Raw genomic sequence first — 4,755 nt, forward strand, 5'->3', positions numbered from 1 at the left:
GTTAGAAGATATATCTGCAATTCAGTGTGATTTCACTCCACAAGTTGAAAAATAGGGACAAACGATCGCCATCTCAAAATTTTCGGTTATCGTATTGCGTTTAATTTCATTGAGTTTAGTTTTGTATGCAGAAAATGTACGCTCAACAACCACCGAAGTTAGGGGCACATATCTCTGCTTCGGAACGTTCGATGATTCAATGCCATCTAGAATTCTGCAATGTCCGCCTCTCTGGAATTTCGACAATTCTTTCGGTACCCATGACCAGGGATTTTTGGCCGAGACAGCTTGAAGTTTCGAACTCTGTCAGCAACTGGTCCATTGAGGATGGTAGCGAATATTTCCTGAAAGTCGAAATGGACACCACATTCCATGTCGGAGTTGCGCCCAGGCATTCAAGTTTCTCAATGACGTTAACGTATTCAAAGTCATCTTCAAGTGTATTGTCGCTAAGAACAGTCTGAACCCTCTTCACAGCGATCCTCTCGTTTGATGTAAAGCTTTTAATAAGATCATCTACACCAGCAAAGTCTTTCGGTTAGTAATCGAGTGGCTTCAGCTAAGTTTCCTAGCGGGTGATAATATTATAAAAAGACAATTCTACGATAAAGCCCGAAAAATAGTTATTTTTAGGGTCTTCAGACCTATTATATAGGCACTGTCGCTGCTTGTCACTCGTTCGCCGTCGGCGCGAAGTCGCCGACCGGGTATACAAGCCGGTTGGTCGTTCTGTACTCAAGCGATCAAAGCGAAGGAATCAGAGTCGGGAGAAAGAGAGAAAAGAATATTTCTAGACTGACAACGACACAGAATTTAAGCGAAACACAAAAACCCAAGAACACTAACACACATGCACCTAATCTACATCAATGATGAATACGAAAGAAATACAACGAACACTTAAGAATAAATATAAAAATTACCACAGAACAAAACACAATTAACCGTGCTCAACTAAAGAGACTAGAAAAGAAAACAAATGATGGCATACGCAGGGCCGGGCAGCAGCACATCCATAAAGAGTGGAGTCGACGGCAGAGCTTTCCCGAAGAACGCTGGCAAGCCGATCTCGTTGCGGTGGATGCGATTGCTGGGCTGGGCTTCCCGAGAGTCTAGGTCTGACGTCTTCGCTCGAGCAGGTTAAGCTAACTTGAGGGGAACTACCGTGATCTTCGTTGCAGACGTTAGTTTGTCGTCTCTTAAGTCAACCAGTAACTCGCAGTTGAGACGTGGCTAGGCGGCCCAGGCGATACTGGACGGTAGTAGCTTCTTGACGCTTCTCAGCAGATTGTAGGCTCAGCTTCTAGACTGCTTCACTTGGTCTAAACTCTGCGTTTAATTACCTTCTCCTTTCCCTAGTTCCTTGTGTTGGGGAAAGGGAGATATTGGTGACGATCCATTCAAGTTCACCCAATTGTATCCCTGCCCCTAATTAAAAGGGGTGCGACCATACTAGAGCAGAACTGGTCATACTCGTGTAGAACCGGGGTAGTGTGGCCGCTTCAATTGTGTTCTGAGCGCCGATGACAAAACTAGTGCGGGTACTTTCAGCGATAAAAGTACTGCCATTATTATTCGATTAATTGATGAATTTGCTTTAGAGGACGTGGGAGAATGCCTGGTGATCAGGCGTCCAGTTAAGTACACTCATTTCCAAGGTACCAGCCACGCCCGACTCGACAAGATTTACATGTCTGCATGTTTGGTCCCAAAGTGTCATGGCTATGACGTAGTGCCCACGCCCTTCTCGGATCACTGCATGGTTCAATGTTTCATTGGAGCAAAAAAGAGAAGCAGCTGTTTTCAGTGGGATCTTTGGAAGTTAAACCCCAAACTGCTCAATGATAAAGAAATCACTAAAGGTGCGGAAGAAGAAATTAGTGAAGTCACTGGAGGTGGAATACATGGATTGGGCCAGGAATGGGAACTCTGCAAGCAACAGATCAAAATAAAAGGAATTGAAAGGGCGAGCTGCATACGGTACCAAGAAAAACTAAATGAAACGCAGTTAAAGTCTATGGTAGAAAAATTATTAGCTCTGGAGTGCAAGGCGCCGGGATGATACATGGACGCCGTTAGGAAAATAAAACAAAAACTAGAAATTAACGAAGAAGAACGCTATCGTGGAGCGCTTGTGCGTGCGAGAGCTGAACATCTAGCCGTGGCGGAGACGCCCACTAGACGGGCGCTAGGGATGGAAATAGCGCACGCAAGACGTAACCACGTCACTGAGGTAGAAGGGGCGGGTTGCACTGCGACAGATAATAGAGAAATCGGGCAAGCTTTCTATGAGTATTACCAGTCATTGTTTTATTTGCGGTATGTCGACCTGGACCGGTTTAAAGAATCGTTTCTGCCGGCGATGCCACGACTAGACGTGGAACGAAAAGCAAGACTGCAAACGGCCATTAGCGAACAAGAAGTAGAGCGTGCTATAGATAATTTACACCCTGAGAAATCGCCTGGGCCTGATGGCTTGAGTGCAGCGTTCTATAAAGCTTTCAAGCAAACACTAGCTCCATTGCTGACTGCGCTATTCTATGAGGCAAATGAAATAAACGCTTTATCTGTGTAGTTTGGAACGTCACATACAGTACTTATTCCGAAAACCGACAAAGCAGATAAACTTAAGCAGGTATCGTCGGACAGAGCTGTCGCTCTGACAAACGTAGACTACAAAATCTACATGAAGGTTCTTGCCGGCAGATTACAGAGTGTTATAGGCGAAATAGTAGGCCATCACCAAACGTGTGGGATCAAAGGCCATTCCATCGTTTACAACATTCACAAGGCGAGGTGTGTACTCGAATGCTGTGAAGCCACATTGCACGTGTCGCACTACTACAGTTAGATTTTGAAAAGGCCTTTGATTGTGTGCCACATTGTATTTTGTTTTGCATCCTGGACTACATCAACATAGGTTCGGTCATCCGGGAGGGAACGAGCTTGGCGTACCGCAAGTGCACTACAAGGCTACTTGTTAATAAGTTGCTGGGGGTCCCATAAACGTACGACATTCAGTGCCCCGAGGTTGCCCCCTGTTTGATATCCATATTGAAGCACTGTGTCTTAAAATAATACAAAGCGATGAAATTCGTGGATTTAGACTACAGGAAACAGAAGTTACATTGCTTGCGTATGCAGACGGTGTTGCGCTTTTTGCGGGGACAAGAAAAGTATTAGTGAAACATCTGAAGTACCGTAGTGAAGTGTTTCACTGAGGTAACCGGAAGTCGAGTGAATTGGGATAAGTGCCTGGGATTTTGGCACGGAGAATGGCCTTCAACGACAGACGCATTTCGTCAACGCGGCTTGGTTTACAACGCCTCCGAAGTACTTGTGGTTGCCGCTGGAATTTCACAGAGAAACTTATCCGTACTGGCGAGCGCAGCCGCAAGAGACGCGAGAAAAAGCAGACAGATGGACAAGCGCTTGTCTATCTCTCTTTGCAAGAGCTACGGTGTGCAATCTTATTTTTTATTAGTAAGTTGTGGTATGCAATGCAAGTGCTACATTGTTCCCGAGTAAACGTGCAGAAGCTGCACTGTGTATTTGCTGTCTTTGTTTGGGCGCCCACATGGGAGCGGTGCAGCCGCACGAACTTGTTTCGGCAGGTGAAGGCCGGCGGATTAGCACTGGGACATTTGTTTGTGCGACAGATAGTAAACAGGTTTTTATTTTTTCTTGATGTTAGAGACCCATTCCTGCGCACAGTGTGTCAACAAAGACTCAGGAAAGCTTTGCCTGAGTATGCTGTTACAACGAGATGTATTTCAGGAGGTATTTGTGGTTTCTTTAGAGCAATTGTTCAGTCTCAAATTTGTAAGCGTCTGTTTTGATGCAGTATTTGAGTAGCGTTAAAAGGAAAACATTGTACAGGGATGTTTATGACGCGCTGTTTCCAGTGCCCTTGTACAGGACCATATACTCTGGAGGCCCAGGTGGCAATGTTATAAAAAGAGTTCAAAAAATGCAGGTGTCGCCGGGAGCCAAAACCTTCTGTTTCAGGTTACACACTGGAACTTTAACTGTGTAGTCCTTTGGTAATGCTCAGGGAATGTTAAAAATGACAACGCTGGGCCTCAGTGGCATTTGGGCAACTTGTACCTTCTGGCGCCTTATATATTTTGTGTACTTGTTTCGTACTGTGTCGAAGACCGGCAATAAAAGAAAAGTGGTAGTGTGGCCGAGCGGTGTATGGCACTGGTTTTAGGCACCAGTCTCTTCGGAGGCGTGGGTTCGAATCCCACCACTGCCAGAATTTTGCTTCTTTACGTACGCGCCTCGGCGAAATGCTCACGCGATCGTCATTCAAGAGTCGAATCGTGGTAGTGTGGCCGATCATTCTGCTTCCGGCAGCCGAGCTGAGCGGTCAGCAGAATCATGGGCTCTAGCGCAGCAGCGACAGGGGCCACTTTTGGCCGTGTAAACAGGCTTACCGACGAATGCATGGAGTACCCGTTTATTTTGCCGCAACTGCCGAAAGGACGAGTAACGACCAACACCGTGTTTTTACACGAAGAAGTACGTGCGAGACCCTACAAGGTCGAAGACTTCAGGGACGCCCTATTGCCGACGGGCGTGCTGCCTGACGTGGCATGCATAGGGGCGTACCAGATTAACCACGTCTGGGCGGTGACTCTCAATGATGCGACTGCCACAAAACGCCTGGCCATGAAGGAAATGCAAGTGAAGGGACGACGGTGCGTCAGTGTTGACCCACAAGACCAGCAGGTGAAGCTTAGGCTTCACTGG

General features: G+C 46.5%; 1 non-coding gene across 1 annotated transcript; it reads left to right on the forward strand.

Annotated features, from left to right (window-relative positions):
• The first annotated feature begins 4,176 nt into the window (after positions 1 to 4,176).
• Positions 4,177 to 4,258, forward strand: TRNAL-UAG (transfer RNA leucine (anticodon UAG)). The gene has a single exon. It is a non-coding gene; the product is annotated as a tRNA-Leu (tRNA).
• Positions 4,259 to 4,755: the final 497 nt, after the last annotated feature.

Source organism: Dermacentor albipictus, chromosome 1, assembly GCF_038994185.2.
Source record: "Dermacentor albipictus isolate Rhodes 1998 colony chromosome 1, USDA_Dalb.pri_finalv2, whole genome shotgun sequence".
NCBI lineage: Eukaryota > Metazoa > Arthropoda > Arachnida > Ixodida > Ixodidae > Dermacentor > Dermacentor albipictus.